Below are 19,009 nucleotides of genomic sequence, written 5' to 3'. Positions count from 1 at the left end.
ATGGAAGTCAATAATTCAAATTTTTCCTATATGGTTGACTTGAGACCTTAAGGGGGAGCACTTAGCCTTGATAGAGATTTATGATCAAGAGGGCTAAGTAGAGGTCACCTTTATCTCACAATGATTTGTATTATTTTCTAACCATGAATGTGAGATATTAGGATGATACAAGTAATTCACTTATGCTTATGGCATTTTGATGAGTTATGAAGTGTATCAATGTTTAGTGATCATAGGCCAACTATGGGGAAAGCAAATGTTTAATTAATGGACATCTTGCCCATAGATCATAGTTGGACATTTCAAATGTTTTGAAAACAATTCTATGTTTTATTTACTGTGGTCTAGCTATTTTAAAACATATGATTGCAAAATTGAGCTTGAAATTGATACAAACTTACATGTTTTCGATATTTTTGAAACTTGGTCAAAATTTTGAAAATAGGTTGACTTTTCATGAAAACATATTTTTCTTAGTTAAAGAACATTATAAGAAATATATGTTCAAAAATTCGTAGGCTGAAATTGATATTCAGTTTGCGCCAGTCGACTGGTGCAGATACTAGTCGACTGGTACCAGCCTTTCAGCATTCTGTTGGTCTTTAAAATCAAATTTTTGGTTCAAATTTGGTTGGAACTGATACCATAGTATGTGTACGTATCTGGTACAATATTTTTGATGGTGTCAAAGGGGGAGAAATGGGTAGGTTTAAGTTAGAAATTTACTTGAGTGCAAATCTTTGAAAATTAAGATTAAGAGCATGTGTTAAGGGGGAGCTTGGGTTTTATGCTTCATATTTACATATTGCTTGTACTTTTCAAAGTTGTTATTTGTGCCTAACTTAAACATATTGCCACACATCAAAAAGGGGGATATTGTTGGTGCAATCGACCTAGGTTTTGATGTGTATGTCAAAGAGTTTAAGTTAGGCTTTCATATGTATTTGATATGTGTTTGAGTCATGCAGGACTTGGTGGAACACATGAGGACTTGGTGCGACCAAGTTCGGGAAGCTCATCCAAGGGCTCAGAACATTGAGTCGGTGAAGGATGGTGTGAAAGACATCTGAGGGACCGCGCGGACGAGGAGCAATGGAGTGGAGCTGAGGGAAGTGGACTTCAAGGCAGCGTGAAGGATGGCACGGAGAGGAGCCGAGGAAGAGGACTTCAATGGCGACTCCGGAAAGGATGAGAGGAGTGAATGTACTGGGACCAGTCGACTGGTCATGAGACCAGTCGACTGATCCAGCTTCACAGAGTCGTTGGCGTTGTCTAACGGCTACACCAATCGACTGGTGCATGGACCATCGACTGGTGTCAGGGTTTGAGTTGATTGGTGATCAACTCCTTCCTCTTACTTAAGGGGAGCTTTGGGGCATTGAAGGGGTTACTAATACTCATTGTAAACCTTCTGAATCTTGCCCAAAAGCTTCCAAGCCAACTCTCTTCCTTCTAGCCCTAAGTTTCATCTTGTAAAGAGGAAGAGAACTTTGTGAGAGGTTTGCTCCACTGAGAAGGAGAAGCTTTAGCCGGAGATTGCCGGGGACTGATCCACCAAAGGATCAAGGGCTCGTCCACCTCAAGGACACATCGTGGAGTAGGAGCAAGCAATCTCCGAACCACGTTACATCGAGCGTGTTAGCGTTTGTATTCTCGTTTGTGTTTCATTGTTTTAGTTTCTATATTTCCGCTTGCGCAAACTAACGTATTGTAGAGAAGAAATCGATTTGGGGGTGGCCTAGCTATCCAACCCCCCTTCAAGCCGGCCACCGATCCTCCAACAGGACCGAGGTGTCTGCGGGTGGCGGCACCGTCGGGTGGAGAAGGCGCGGCCAAGACGATGGATAGGGCACAACGGCGCCAATCGGAAGAGGAAGAGGAATGGGGGGTAGGCTCGGGGAGGAAGAAGGAGAAGAGAAGAGATGGGGCACGACTTTTGTTCGTATGAGGAGGTAACTGTTGCGTGCGGCGCTGGTTAGGGCAAGGATCGGGCGTGAGTTCGTCGGGGGGAAGAGGAAAGGCACACAGGGGAAGAATGAGGGAAAAGAAAAAAATAAAAGAAAAAGAAAATAAAACTTTTCCTCTCTTAAATGGGTAGCCTAAATAGGCTTTTCCGTGACCCTATAATTGATCCCCGTAACCTACACCATACGACCTCCGAAAAATTCTCAGAAAATTCCAGAAAATTCTCTTATGATGTTTCGCCTATTTTCGGTATTTTACACTCAAAGGGGTGACTTACTAGATTCCACTCATGACAACTATTTTTTATATCCCTTATTCACCTTTTTTTTTCACTTTTTTGTTTTTTATATATAAGTATTTGCATTGTGCAAAACTTATTTACAAATGTACTTTTAGCACAAATGTTGGGATATTTTAATTTTTCCAAATGAGCTTACATGATTTGAGAATCATCCAGTAACCAAAATGAAGTTTGAGAAATCACCATGGAAACCAATTACTAAACAAACAAGATGAATCATGACTATTTCAATGATATCAACTATCCAAGCTCAAGTAATGTGAAGGTAAGATCCTTAAGGTCAAGCCAAATTTTAAACTTATCTCCATATAATTCTTAGCTTATTTCATGCTACTCAAGATAGAGAAAAGAAATACACTAAGCATACTACTAGCATCATTTAAAACATAATGAATCAAGATAATAAACTTGCTAACATTTTTACTAAAAGACAAGAAAGCATATAAGTGAAGTTTGATGTTCTCAAGATGTATGCCACAAGGTTTTCAAAAGACAGTCAAATGACTATCAAAACAATCCAAGTAAAACAAGAACAAATGCAAAACAAAACAGAAAATGTAAAAATTTGTAGGTTTTCAAACCCCCCCTAGACTTAAACTTTTCATCATCCCAATGAAATCAAAATGGTGGAGGAGGTGGACGAGAGAAAGGAGGTCTACATCGTTGCCCAATAGGAAAACCTAGGGATTCACTCAGGAACCTATGATATTCATAAAGTGCATCTACTTGTTGGCTAGTAATACTCATGCTCTGCATAAAATCCCTCATTCTAGCTTGATCAATATCATAGTCCTGGACAAATTCAGCCACTTGACCTTGAAAATTCCTCGTAAACCAAAAGTGATCTTGTACTTCTCTAAACTAGTCGTTTGATAAAGAAAAATGACTTTCCAACATTGTTCATTGGGCATTTTTCTTCTCATGAAGTGAGTCCATAGATGCACGAAAATCTAAAAAATCAAATCTGGAGGGACCCGTACCATAGGCAAAAGAATGCCTAGCGGGCTCCGGATGTTCGGAGGGCTGTGGGTGTCCAGATGACGAGGGCTCTAGGTGTGGCTCTGTGTCTCTGGATATAGAAGGAACATTCTCAGGATCTAAATCAATGATTACCCAATTAGCAGGGTTGTTAACGCAAGTTCGTTCGGGACAAGGAAGAGGTAAAGGAAAACCATTCCTCCTAGGAAATGCAAAACCGTTCTCATCCCAACAAATCATTTTCATAGCAAGAGATGCATCAATGTCTATCATATCATTGCCATAAATGACTTCCAACCCATCTAAATCAAGCTCCAAATTAATAAATATTTGAGTAATCAAACCACCAAAAATAATTGATCCCGAGGATGCCCTCCCGACTCTCACTAAGGTTTGCAAAAAATGAAAACCAGAATCAAAATCAACCTTAAGTAACATAGCCAATAAAGCGTAAAGCTCTACTTTCATAATGACTCCATCACTTTCCCCTCTACCAAAAATAGTCTTACTCATAACATGATGTAAATATCTAAAGACGGGGTTTTGCATATGAGAATCCTTAGCTCTAGAAGGCTCATAAGGTTGTTCTAATCTAGTGATCGAACTCCAAAAATGATTCCAATTAAACCTAGAATCAAACCTATGAGAGTTACCAGTAGACAATCCAAAATAAGTGTTAAAGTCACTAAATGTCCACTGAAACTCTTGATTCATAAGCCTAAAAGTTAGCTTGCCAACATAGTCATCCTCATTGGCAAAGTGAACATCTAGTGAACTCAAGAACTCCAAAATAATGCGAGGATATGTAGGTAGATGTGTGTACAAAATATCATCCCAATCTAGGAACCCAATCATCCAATCTACATCATCTCTAATTCCTAACATGTCTAGAACAGTTGGATCCATATAACGTGTACACACAATCTTTCTATTGATAAGAATCTCAAATCTAGATTTATGATCTGCATTTCTAAAAATGATATTGAATTCATTGTCGTTACCTTCCTCACGTGCTATCCTCTTTCCTTTACCTTTTGTTGGTTATTTCCCTTTTTTCTTTGTTGGCTCCTTCCCTCCGCTCGATCCACCACTTCCCTTGCGAAGTTTCTTCAAAATATTGGGCATGTTGTCAAGATTAAGTGGGAAAGGTACTGTTTTTATTTGGAGAAGTTAGATCTTGAAGGAACAAGATCTTTGGCTAAGGAGTTGGAGATCTTGGATATAGGAGAAGAGAAAAGTTTAGATCTTGATGAAGTTTATGGAGAAGAAAGAGTTTTAGATCTAGATCTGAGAAGGTTTAAGAGAAAGGTTGAAGAAGAGAAAAGTTTGGGAGAGAAGAGTGTGTTTGAGAAGGTGGGGGTGTGCGGCCGACACGGCCTAGGTATGGCCGTGTATAACAAACACGGCTCAGGGAAGTCACACAACATGGGTCGTGTAGATTTACACAACTCCAGCCTCTCCTCGTCAGGTTGGTTCACACGGCAGTGCAAAAATGCACGGCCTCAGCCATCTTCTCCTCAGTCCAGCTCGCAAGGCCATGTCTGGGACATAACCTCTTCCTTCCTCTCCTCGGGAGGCCTTGCATGGTAGTGCTGGATAACATGGGCAGTGCAGATTTTGCCTCTGGGTCATTACACGATCATGTGTGGGACACGACCGAGACACTTTCCTCCTCTGAAATCACTACACGGTCGTGTCTGGTACACGGCCGGGCAATTTCTCTTCTCAGGAGACCTTACACGGTCATGTCTTGTAGACACGACCCTAGCATCTCCTTTCTCTACAAGATATACTTGGCCATGTATGACACACAACCAAGCTCTGTTTTGCTCCCAAAGTATAATTTCACTCCTTCCTTGCTTCTCCAATACTTTCATGCCCATGAAGAGGTCATGGCCAGCTCATGGAAGCAAAATTTTAACCTGAAATCAAAAGTAAAAACAAGTTTAAAAGAACTAACAGTAAAATGAAAACTGAATACTGAAAATACTAAAAGAACCATTGGGTTGCCTCCCAAGAAGCACTTGTTTAAGGTCATTAACTCGACCACCTCATAAGATTCATCTAAATCTCGCTCTTGGAGGGGTAAGATATTTCAACACCCTCCTACCAAGGGCTCTTATTATGGAGAGAGCTTTTATCAAAGGAGTTACAAAATGAAGTATTGGTCTCTCCATCTTCGTCTTCTTTGAAGTTCTCTCAGGTGGTCGAAGACAGTTTAATGTGAGCTTCCAATTATTAGCCTAAGTGAAATCTGCACATGCAAAGAAAATACAAATCTCCACAAACATATTAAATAAGATAGTGCCATATCCATATTAGGATAAGCAAAATAAGAAATAAAAACTGAATCACATCCAACAAAGTCAATGATAGGTACCTCTATAAAATTTTCCAAAAGATCACAAGAAATACTAACCTTACTTTGTTGAGAGATACCTGAAATTTTTAAACATGTAGATGTGACTTCCTCTGAATCAAATGATGGTTCTAGCTCTGGCTCAGGTGTTGATGATATCAATGATGGTGATTCTTGAGACTCTGCTAGCTCTGCAAAAGTCCCTACACCTTGTTCCACAACATGATCAATTCTTACAACCTCTAAGGGTTTTGTGGACAAAGGTGGTGATCCTTGAGATGCTGCTTCCACAACACAGCTCCTTACATATTCTTCCATATCATCATCATCAACACATACATCAAAAAATAAACTAATATCTATATCCTCAATAGGAGAATCAATAACAAGAGGATCAATAACTTCACTTGCAGTTTTAAATTGATCTACCACATCACACTCATCATCTGAAAATTTAATGTCACTATAACACCCTATAAAATTTGAAGGCAGATATGAAAACTTATTTACCACTGCATTATCAATAAAATCCTCATCTGAAGAGTCCTCATCTTCATATACATTCAAAAATCTGCACTCAACCATATTAGTGTTATAGGATTTGCTGAAATCTTTATTTTCATTGACCCCCACTAACCTTTGTGGAAAAGGAACCCTTAGTGAAGGTCCTAGGAAAGATTTAACTTCCTTTTTCCCGAATTCCCTTTAAGCTTTTGGAGGAGGTCCAACTTGCTTATCCAGTGTTGGTGTGATCAATAACCCAACATCGTCACGCTTTTCACTAGATCTTGTCTGCGAAAAAGGGAGATCTTCGTTAAACCATTTTGAAACAATACTTTCAATCTTTGCCCCCAAATGTTTGAACTCCCCGTTCTATGACTTGTGATTCTCAAGACTCATAGATGGTTGAGTTACAATTTGTTTGACAGGCTCTATAGCATTTATGGCTTGCACTTCATGAATGTTTGAGGGAAATTTCATCCAACTTATGTTTGTACCATTCATAGAGGTTCAATGTCACTTGATCAATTAACATATATGCTTTGTTTACACTTTCGTCCATAAAAGATCCTCCAGCTGATGAATCCAATAAACTCTTGTCTGAGAAAGAAATTCCCTCATATAATATGTGCAAAATCAACCATTTTTCAAAACCATGATGAGGGCAGTATCTTTGAAGACTCTTGAATCTAATCAATGCTTCAAATAATGATTCTCCATATGTCTGAGCAAAATTTGTTATACAATTTCTCATATACATTGTTCTAATTGGAGGGAAAAAATGATTCAGAAATTGCTTCTCCAATTGCTCCCAACTTGTGATACTTTGAGGATGGAGAGAATATAACCAAGTCCTTGCTTTATCCTTGATACTGAAAAGAAATGCCATCAATCGAACTGCATCTGCTGACACTCCTTCACATTTCACCATATCACAAATCTCTAAAAAAATTTTAAGATGCAGATAAGGACTTTCTGATACTTCTCCTTCAAATTTGTGACCTTGTATCATGAAAATTAACTCTGGGTCTAGTTGGAAACTTTATGCTTCAATTTGAGGTTCCACAATGAGAGAAAAAAATTTTGCAGAAAAATTTCTCATAGGCCTACCTGACATGTTAGCACTTATGGATATTCAAGAAAAAATTATTAGAAGAAAAAAAAATTGAAGAATCAAGGATAATAAATAAAATGCAATATGAAAAGCAAGAAAGAAAATGCAGAATTTAAATTGCAAGAAAGAAAGTGCATAATGAAAACAAGAGAAAACTTTCCTTTTATAGTTTTTACAAAAGATTAAAAAAAGATTTGATGTCTTTACTTATTTTTAGATTGAAAGGAAGATTTTAATTTTAGAGAAAACTTTCCTTTTTGTAAATCATCCACATGTTTTAATAGAGAGATTTTAATTTATAAAAATTTCCTTTTATAACAAACCATGAAGGGAAAAATTATTAGAGAAATTTTATTTTTAAAATTTCCTGAAGAAAATAAGGAAGTTTAATTTTGTATACAAAATTTTCCTTATTTGGAGCTCTTGAAGGTGGCTAGCCATATAAAAGGTTAAAGGAAATTTTAATTAAAATTTCCTTTTTAACCAAAGGCAAAGAATATAAGGGATTTTTAATAATAATTAAGTTACCTTATTTGCCAAGACCAAGGAATATAAAAGAGGGGGTAGAGGTGCCTTCACCTAACAACAACTCTCTTTTATTTTCCTCTCCTCTCTTCCTTGGTGGTGGCCGACCATATCATCTCCTCATCTCCTCCTTTTCTTCCTCCTTAGTGGCCGAACCTCTTCAACCTCTAGGAGCTTGTTTTGGTGGCCGGATCTAGCTTGGAGAAGAAGAAGGAGGAGGATGTTTTGTTTCCTAGTTTTTCCTTGGAGCTTGGTTGGTGGCCGAGACTTGTAATCTCTTGGAGAAGGTTGCTTGGATGAAACTTGGAAGAAGGAAGAAGAAGGGCTTGGGTGGTTCTCATCTCGGTAGATCGTCGCCCACACGACGTCCAAGATAAGAAGAGGAATACGGTAGAAGATCAAGAGGTTGTTGCTTACAAAGAAAGGTATAACTAGTAAATATTTTCCGCATCATACTAGTTTTTCTTTGTATAAATTCTAAACACAAGAGGCATATAATTCTAGGTTTCAAATTTATAATTCGAGTTTGTGTTTATTTTTGTTTTTCGAATTTGTGATTTGATTGTTCCTTTTGGTTAAACCTAGGGTTATATAAGGAAATTAAATATTAGATTTCATTGAAAGGCTTTGTCTATGAAGTGGTGGTTGCTTCCATATCCAAGAAGGCCTAGTGCCTCACCATGTTTAACCTGGAAGTCGATTTCTGAAATTAATATTTAATTGAATTTGTAACATGGGTGGATTTGGATCAATAATGTTAAGCATTGTTTGTGATCCAAGTCTAAACCATTAAGAACATATAAGTTAAATTTGGAATAAATAATGTTAAGTTCCGTTTGCGATTTCGAATTTAATTTCTAAAGAACATAATAGGTTGTTAGAAAAGGTTCGACACTTGTACAAAATTTTTGTACAGTGGAACCGGTATGATATTTCTAGGATCAACCAACAATTGGTATCAGAGCTAGGGTTTGCCTCTGTGTGTTTTGTTTTCAGTTTAGTTATGCACATGTCATACATAATTTAGGCAGGATAATAGTAGGATATGTTAACTCTGTGGTTGTAGGCTCCAACTATTATGGCTAATGGTTATTGTGTGTGATTGGACCCTTAGACATGTCAAGGGTATTTTATTGTGTGTGCATGATTGTATTTAACTAATACAACAGGACTTGTATTAGCCCTAGGATTTTACATTTATGTTTGATCTAGACTTGATGTACATTCCCTTGTGGAATATAGGATCGATGTTTGTAAAGTTTTATTTTTTCTGTCGCGGATCATGTCCTTGCGAGGTGTGGTGCTATTGAAGGACCAGAGGCACAACGGAAAAGGAAGCTCGATGGACCCGATGGCATGAACCTTAGGGCTGGCAGCACACGGAGGACAGTGATGGAAGAAGCCATAATAGTTGGAAAATTAATTTCCATATTTATTGCTTTGTTTACTGTGATGTGTGTGTGCATGTGATGTTTGCTTGCATAGTTAAAATTCCTCACCTTAAATAACTATGTGGGAGAGGGATTAGTAGATAAATTCTACGGTCTTTATTACTGGTTTTCAAGTGATGCGACAAACTTGCGTGTTGGCTCTGAGTGCCTCCCTCCCCATCTGATGAGTTTGTTTGCAGATCACTAGATCAAACTTTCTTTATGGATGATTATAGGAAATTAATTAAGAGCTTGTGATCTTCCCCATCAGAAGGGGCACAATCTTATTTAATGGACTAAGTATCAAGTAATGGTATACACTTAGGTACATTTAATAGTATCCTCCCCATCGGAGTCACTGCTATTATTTGTGTGACCAAAGGAAAACCAACTATTAATTTGTCATAAAGATAGGTTCACAAGATAATAAAATTAAAATCCTCTCTTACGAATGTGTGATTTTGTATACGTCCACACTATCATGGCATACAAAATTCACGGTGTATGAGGTAATTTTATTTGTCAGGTTGACAAGTAAATAAAATTAATGGGAAAACCCCCTCTTACAAATGTTTGGTTTTGTATACGTCCACACTATCGTGGCATACAAAATTCACGGTGTTTGAGGTAATTTTATTTGTCACAAAGAGAGATTGAAAAGATAATTAATGGGTAAAACCATCCTCTTACAAATGTTTGAATTTGTATACGTCCACACTATCGTGGCATGCAAAATTCACGGTGTTTGAGGTGTTGGTGAATTTAAATGATATTGTTTTGAAGAATCAATATTATTTTAAATTCAAAGATTTGACCAAATATTTGATCAAAGAAAGACCAACTATTAATTTTATTTGTCATAAAGTTAGGTTGACAAGATAATAAAATTAATGGATAAATCACAGGGATTTTGAGGTGTTGGTCTTGACCAAATATTTTTGGGATTCTTAGGATTTCAAATGTTTGTCAATCCTCTAGTTGTTATACTATAGAATAGACTTAGTAGTCCCAATTATAATGATTGGAAACAAAACTTGGACTCTAAGGTGAACTGTCCTCTCAAAAATGAGAATAATAAAAGTGTATTTTATTCATTAGTTGTTGAAACATGTTTAGTGGTGTTATCTACGGTACCTGGTGAGTAGATACGAGAGCCACTGATCATGTCTGCAATTCATTGCAGGGGTTCCAGGAAACCTGACAACTATATGAAAGGGAAAATACCGTATACATGGGTATTGCTATGAAAGTAGCAGCTATTGCAGTGGGAGATGTTTATTTATCTTTTAGTAGGAATAAAATATTTATTTTAAAAAATTATCTTTATGTATCAAGTTTTAGAAAGAAATTAATTTCAGTTTCTAAACTTTTTAAGGATGGATATTCTATTGATGACAAAATGGTCGTCAAGAAAAATAAGGTAGATATCTGTTCTGGTACATTGGTTGACAATTGGTACACTCTTAAATCAATAACTCCCATGATGCAACAAATGGTAATTCATCTTCTAAATTTAATAAGAGTAAAGAGCCTTTGAAAATGATCCAAACATATCTTTGGCATCTAAAGCTTGGTCATATTAACTTAAGTAGGATTCAAAGGCTTATAGCTGATCAACTTTTGGGTTCATTGGTGGTGGAAAACTTTCCAACCTGTGAGTCTTATTTGGAAGGAAAAATAACCAAGAGGGCTTTTAAGTCTAAGGGGTATAAAGCCAAAGATGTCTTGGAATTGGTTCATTCTGATTTGTGTGGACCTATGACTATCCAGGCAAGAGGTGGTTTTGAATATTTCGTCTCTTTTATAGATGACTATTCTAGATACGGGTACATTTACTTGATGCGCCACAAGTCTAAGTTCTTTGATAAGTTCAAAGAGTACAAGGCAGATGTGGAGAAACGTCAATGTAAAAGTATCAAGACACTACGGTGAGATCATAGTGGCGAGTACCTCTTAGAAGAGTTTAGGAGTCACTTATCAGAAGTCGGGATTCAATCCCAACTGACTGCACCTGGTACACCCCAATAGAATGGTGTAGTAGAATGAAGGAATATGACTCTTATGGAAAAGGTTAGATCAATGATGAGTTATTCAGAATTACCAAATTCGTTTTAGGGATATACTCTGGAAATGGAAGTGAAAATAGTACCTTCTAAGTCAGAACCTTCTACTCCTATATAATTATAGAATGGGTGTAAGCCTAGTCTGAAGCATATTCGGATTTGGGGTAGTCTAGCACATGTGCTGAAGGGAAACACTAATAAATTGGACAGGAATTCACTTGTTTGTGGGTTATCCTAGAGAAACGAAAGGAGGTTTATAGTCCTAAAAATCAGAAGTTCATTGATGCTCGATTTTAGAGGAGGACTATGTTATGAACCACAAGCCCATAAGTAAAATTGTTCTTAAGGAAATTAGAGAAGACACGTTTAAACTAGTAACAACTGTACAAGATGTGATACCATAAGAAACTACAGCACGTGTCACAAATGGTGCACAATTATAGACAGTGCCTCGTCGTAGTGGGAGGGTTGTTATGCAACCTAAAAGATTCATGTTTTGGGAGAGTCTTTGGACTAGATCCCTAGTAAACATAAACGTGATCCTCGAACATATGATGAAGCACTCCAAGATAAAGATGTAGCATCTTGGCAAAGTGCAATGAATACAGAAATAGAATTTATGTATTCTAATAATGTCTGGGAGCTTGTAGAACCCCCAAATGGTGTAAAAGACATTGGGTGTAAATGTAAGAAACTCATACTCATAATGTTTTTGAAATTTTAATCTTCGTACGGATCCGGTGGCTGGGGTTTCGGGGTTTCCGCAACGCAAAAAGCGGTTTTTGTAGCCCGAAAAATCCAACAGTGGTATCAAAGTCACGTGCGAAGCGCGTACGAGTTTGGTTTGTATTTTTTTATGAAAAATTACAGTACTGTACTTTTATGTGAATATCTGATTTTTACAGATTTTATGGGTATTTTCTCGTAGAAGCGAAGCACAAGTGTTTAGACACTTGTAGGCTTCGACTACCGAGAAGATTTTTCCAAAACTACAAGGTTTCGCCCCAAATTATTTTGGGACAGTGGACTAAGGCGCAGTAGGATCGCTTAGGGACACTCGCGATGGTTATATCGCGGGTAGGGGTAATGCCCCTAACCCCGCAAGGGGCTTCGTTCCGCGATTGCACCCGAAAACTGCTAAACGGGACCGCCGAGAATTTTTACTCATAAAAATTGTAAAAATAGTAGTAAAAATTAGAAAAAATTATAGAAATTACATAATTTAGAATTATGTGTTATTTTATGATAGTCATGGCACAAAATACCCAATTTGACTGGAAAGATTGTGTTGTAATTTATAATATGGCCTGCATGCCATTTTGTATGTTTGCGCGTGTTGTACTTGATTCACGGCCTGCGCGTCGTGCCTTTCTCTATTTATTCTTATTGTATATTAGTTTAGACTCGAATGTAACTCGAGTTTCACCATTGTAATGTACAAAATTGGAGTGGTGGAAGGTCCACTCGAGACGGAGTTACGAGGAGGGTGCGAGAAACACAAGGTGGTCAAAGAAAGGAGCTTGAGAAGCTGTTGACCTTATGTTGACCATCCGATCTTCTCATTTGCTTGAGAAGATCGTAGTATGGCCATGACTAATCATAAAATATTTAATTAATTGCTTGTGTGTGTATATGTGATGTATGCTAGAATATGTTATTAATTAGCGCCTTAACGATTCGATTCGATTCGATCAATCACGTACATGATGCGCCCTAACGATTAGATTAGATCTAAATCGAGTATATGATACACCTCGTCGATTAGATTAGATCTTAATCGCGACAACTCGCAATGCCTACCATGCCATGATACTTATCACTACCTAGATCACATGTAGTTGTTGAATCTGCCAAAGCAGAGCAACACATATTATCTTGGTAGGGTACGGAGGGACAATCTTGATCCCGCCTATCAACGCAAGGGTGAGTACAACTCAATTAGATTGAGTATAACTAGTTAAATCAAGTTTAATTGTAGGCATTTATCCAATAGTTGGAAGATAGGATAAAATCATGTTTATATTAACTCTTGGGCATATTAGCCAAAGCTAACTCGAGTTTTAATATAAATGCGGATCTTGATCCTATAAACAAGAGTTGCATAGAGATGTAATTGGTAAATTAGTTACCTACCGATCATACTAAGTCTTGTGCGATTTAGCCAAAGCTAACTCAAGGCGTAGTATGATGTGGATCTTGTCCCACATGAATTATAGAATTCAGTGGGAGCATCATTTAATTAAAAAGGCCTAATTAAGTGATTACTAGAATATGATGTCTATTTATTTTCAGCATTTTTCTGTTGTAGATTACCATGATGTCAAACACGAACACCTTCTCTCTACGTTCTGTCCTTGATAAGGACAAGCTCAACGGTGCAAATTTCCTGGACTGGTACAGGAATCTGAGAATAGTTCTCACCCAAGAACGTAAACTGTACGTTCTGGAGCAGCCCATTCCGGAGGCTCCTCCTGCCAATGCCACGCGAGCTGACAAAGATGCTTATAAGAAGCATCAAGATGACGCATTAGATGTATCATGTCTTATGCTTGCAACCATGAACTCTGAGCTTTAGAAGCAACATGAGTTAATGGGTTCTTATGATATGGTTGAACATCTTCGTCAACTATATCAAGGACAAGCACGACACGAGAGATTTGAGATCTTAAGGGCACTATTTCAGTGCAAGATGTTAGATGGGGCTCCCGTAGGTTCATATGTGCTCAAGATGATTGGGTATATAGAGAATCTACAGAGGTTGGGATTCCCACTTGGCCAAGAGCTGGTCACTAACCTGATCTTGCAATCTTTGCCAGAGAGCTACAGTCAATTTGTCATGAACTACAACTTGAACGAAATTGACAAGCCACTGCCCGAACTGCTTAGTATGTTACGAATTACCGAGCTCAACCTTAAGAATGTTAAGCCCAACTCTATTCTGATGGTTCAAAAACACAAGGGCAAGGGCAAGCCTAAAGGTAAGGGAAAGTCCCAAGCCAAGGGCAAAGGCAAGGAACTGAAGCCTAAAGGAGGGGTCGCCAAGGATGCTACCTGCTTCCACTACGGTCAGACCGGGCACTGGAAGAGGAACTGCAAGGTGTACCAGGAAGATCTTAAGAAGAAGAGAAGTGAGACTTCCACTTCAGGTATATATGTTATAGAAGTCAATCTATCTATTTCTTCATCATGGGTATTAGATACCGGATGTGCTTCTCACATTTGTACTAATGTGCAGGCGTTGAGAAATAGCAGGGCATTGACAAAGGGTGAGGTGGACCTACGAGTAGGCAATGGAGCACGGGTTGATGCTGTTGCTGTAAGGACTTATTTTTTATCTCTGCCCTCTGGGCTTGTACTAGAGTTGGATGATTGTTGTTATGTGTCTGCTTTAACTAAGAACATAATTTCAGTTTCTTGTTTAGACAAGAAAGGTTTTTCATTTATAATAAAGAACAAATGTTGTTCAGTTTATTTAAATGACATGTTCTATTGTAGTGCACCTCTGATGAACGGACTCTATATTCTAGACCTTGAGAGCCCTATCTATAACATAAGTACTAAGTGGTTCAAGTCATTTCTATCTCTGGCACTGTCGCTTAGGTCATATAAATGACAAACGCTTATCCCAGCTCCATAAAGATGGTTTGCTAGACTCATTTGATTTTGAATCATATGAGACATGCGAGTCATGCCTACTAGGCAAGATGACCAAGACTCCCTTTAGTGGACATAGTGAGAGAGCGACTGACTTGTTAGGTCTTATACATAGCGATGTATGTGGTCCTTTCAATGTCACTGCTAGAGGTGGTTATAGGTACTTCATTACATTTACTGATGATTTCAGTAGATATGGTTATGTGTACTTGATGACACATAAGTCTGAATCCTTTGAGAAGTTCAAAGACTTCAAGAATGAAGTATAAAATCAGCTTGGCAAGAGTATTAAGATACTTCGATCAGATTGAGGTGGGGAATACCTTAGCCATGAGTTTCGTGACTATCTAGCAGAGTGTGAGATTCTATCCCAACTCACTCCTCCTGGAACACCACAGTGGAATGGTGTATCTGAAAGAAGGAATCATACCCTATTAGATATGGTACGGTCTATGATGAGTCACACAGATCTTCCTACATTCCTTTGGGGCTATTTATTTAGACACGGCAGCCTTTATACTCAACCGAGTTCCATCCAAGGCTGTAATAAAGACACCATATAGGATATGGACTGGGAGAGATGCCCAGGTGTCTTTTATGAGGATTTGGGGTTGTGAGGCTTACGCTAGATGTCAAGTCTCGGACGAACTTGGACCTAAATCCAACAAGTGTTATTTTATTGGATATCCCAACGAAACGAAGGGATATTACTTCTACATTCCCAGTCAACACAAGATAGTTGTGGCTAAGACTGGGGTTTTTCTAGAAAGGGATTTTGTTTCTAGAAAGACTAGTGGGAGTAGGTTCGATCTTGAAAAAGTTCAAGATGCAAACAATAACACTGAAGCCTTGATGGAAGGTGAACTGGAACCACAAAGTGTTGTGGATGATGTTGTTCCATAAGGAGTTGAGGAACAACAACCAGTTCAAGTAGACATACCTCTTCGCAGGTCTGATAGGGTACGTCATCAGCCTGAGAGATACTCATTTCTCTTGTCTGACCATGATGACGTTGTGCTCATAGAGGATGAGCCCACCTCCTATCAAGAAGCTGTGATGAGACCAGATTCCGAGAAATGGCTAGAAGCCATGAGATCCGAGATGGAATCCATGTACACTGACTAAGTATGGATTTTGGTTGATTCACCTGAAGGGGTAAAACCCATTGGGTGTAAGTGGGTCTTTAAGAGAAAGACTGACATGGATGGACTTATCTATAAGGGTCGCTTGGTAGCTAAAGGTTTCAAGCAAATTCATGGTATTGACTATGATGAAACATTTTCTCCAGTAGCGATGTTTAAGTCCATTCGGATCATACTTGCTATTGCAGCATACCATGACTATGAGATATGGCAGATGGATGTCAAAACCACATTTCTGAATGGAAACCTACTCGAGGATGTGTACATGACACAACCTGAGGGTTTTGTAGATCCACAGCATACTAGCAGAGTATGCAAGCTGCATAGGTCCATTTATGGACTAAAGCAAGCTTCTTGGAGCTGAAATCTTCGATTCGATGATGCAATCAAACAGTTTGGTTTCATCAAGAATGAAGATGATGTTGGGTTTTTCGGGCCGCGAAAACCGCTTTTCGCGTCGCGGAAACCCCGAATCACCCATAGCCGTAGATCCGTGCAAGGAAAACCGAACGAAAAATTACGAGTACGAGTTTCAAAACTTTAGATCTACACTAGATGAGAGTTATACCTTCGAAGCGAGCCCTTTCGCGTTCCCGCTCGTCCAAGGAATTGCCGGATCTCTAGACCGTCAAGCGTCGGTCCTCTAGAAGTATCCATACGAACACGTAGGTGGAGAAAACCTCACACAAAGGTGTGCTAGCACCTTGGTAAGGTTCGGCCAAGCAAGGAGGAGAGGGAGAGGGAGAGCTTGAGGAAAAAGAAGGAGTAATCACTTGAATGAGCAAATTGAATTTCTCATTCAATCAAAAATGGCCGTCCACACTTTGTTGTGTAACCCCCATTTCCACTTAATTACAATTAAGTGGAGGCTATTAAGAGGTGTCTTGTAACTCCCATGAGGTGGCACACCATGAAGATGTGGACCATTACCATTGGTCCACCTCTTGCCACCTCACTAATGATGTGGCAAATGAGTAACCTACACTCATTTAATGTGGCCAGCCACATTAAATGCAATGGAGGCTTGTAACCTCCATGAGGTGGCAAAGCAAGATGATGTGGAACAACACTATTGGTCCACATCTTGCCACCTCACTCATGATGTGGCAAAGAGTCAAGTCAAACTTGACTCTTCCTCTTCCTCTCTAGTCAAGTCAAACTTGACTCAATCTCTCTCATGGTTGATCTAATCTAACCATTTGATTCAAGCCAACTTAATATAATGAATCTAATTGATTAAATTAAATTAATCTAATGAGTCATAATCTAAATTAGACTCATTAAATACATGAATCAACTTGAGTCTAACTCAATTAGCCCAATTTGGATTACTCTTAATCCAATTTGATTCATCAAATGAATCTAATCCTCTTGGTTCATCATATGAACCAAATCTCCATCTAAATGTCCTAAGTGTGTGACCCTATAGGTTCTTGTAACGTTGGCAATGCCCCTAAACTCATTTAGGAGCATAAGTAATGAGTGGTATCTAGCAACACATCATTACTACCCGAGTTACAAGAATGTTGAGATCCAACATCACCTTGTGACTACTAATTGTGACTCCTCACAATATGTGATATTGTCCTTCTATCCTAGACATCTAGATTGATCAATATGAGGCATAGACCGTGTCATCCTCTAATCAATCTAAATCTTGAACTCCAAGTAGACTCACTCGATCAAATGAGCTCAACATCTAATGTTGACTCATTTGGGCATGGCCATGCACTTAGTGGTCTCACTCTATCAAGAATACCGATGTCGCTCCCGTCATATGGGAGGGATAGATCCCATCTACATCACTCACATCCCTCTGCATAATTCGTTATATACCACCCTGTTACGGGTGACGTTTGACGAAACCAAAGTACATAACTCCTTATGTAGGGATCCATGGTGACTTCAGGTCTAAGGACTAATAGTCATACTAATAGCCACATGAGAAAGTATATGACACTCATATAACGATCCATGATACTTTCTCATGGTGGGTCATTCAGTATACATTCTCCAATGTATACCCATGTGTCAGCTTGATATCTCTATATCCATGACTTGTGAGATCAAGTCATCGAGCTGACCTACATGCTAGTCTTATTGCATTAACATTGTCCCTGAATGTTAATACTCGACTAGGAATGATTTAGAGTAGTGTTCCCTATATCATCTCACTATCGATTCAAATAATCGATTGATATAGGTATGAACCTTCTACTCAAGGACGCTATTATACTTAGTCTATTTGGCACTAATACAAATAAGTATAATAACCAAACAAATGCCTTTATTAATATACAAGAATATGATACAATGAGTCCATACAATCATCAAATGATTGGCTCTAGGGCTCTAACTAACAGATGAACCTTGTGTCTACAAGAAGGTTGTAGGGGACATAGTTGTCTTCCTCATATTGTATGTGGATGACATATTGCTCATTAGGAAAGACATTCCTTTTCTACATTCTATCAATACTTGGCTAGGGACTTGTTTCTCAATGAAGCACTACAAGAAAAATGCCAAACAATAACGGTTTTTCACCGTTGTCGTAGCCCCTTTAGAGCTGTTGTTAAACGTCGTGTTGTTAAAAGGGGTGCCCAAAGACAACAGTTTTTAACCGTTGTCTTTAATGGCAAAGACAACATTTTTACAACGGTGAAAAACTGTTGTCTTTTCCTTCAAAGACAACAGTTTTTCACCGTTGTCTTTGAGCGTCTACCTTTAATAACAGAGTATTCAACAACAGTTTTAAACTATCTACGACAACGGTAAAAAACTGTTGAATTTTTTAGATAAAAAATAAAAAAAATTAATACACAATTTTCTAATATTATAAATCATTCAAAATAAAATTTAATATATAATTTTTTAACATTCAAAAATAATATCTATAACATTCTGAAGAAATTTCATAAGCAACCAACAAAATTCATAAGCAAACAATAAAATGATAACACTATTAAAACAAAGGTGA

General features: G+C 38.2%; 1 non-coding gene across 1 annotated transcript; it reads left to right on the top strand.

Annotated features, from left to right (window-relative positions):
* Positions 1-6,754: 6,754 nt before the first annotated feature.
* LOC122033105 lies at positions 6,755-6,860 on the top strand. Its single transcript, XR_006126366.1, has one exon. It is a non-coding gene; the product is annotated as a small nucleolar RNA R71 (small nucleolar RNA).
* Positions 6,861-19,009: the final 12,149 nt, after the last annotated feature.

This window comes from Zingiber officinale, chromosome 11A (assembly GCF_018446385.1).
Source record: "Zingiber officinale cultivar Zhangliang chromosome 11A, Zo_v1.1, whole genome shotgun sequence".
NCBI classification, from domain to species: domain Eukaryota; kingdom Viridiplantae; phylum Streptophyta; class Magnoliopsida; order Zingiberales; family Zingiberaceae; genus Zingiber; species Zingiber officinale.
This window is presented reverse-complemented; position numbering and strand designations above follow the sequence as displayed.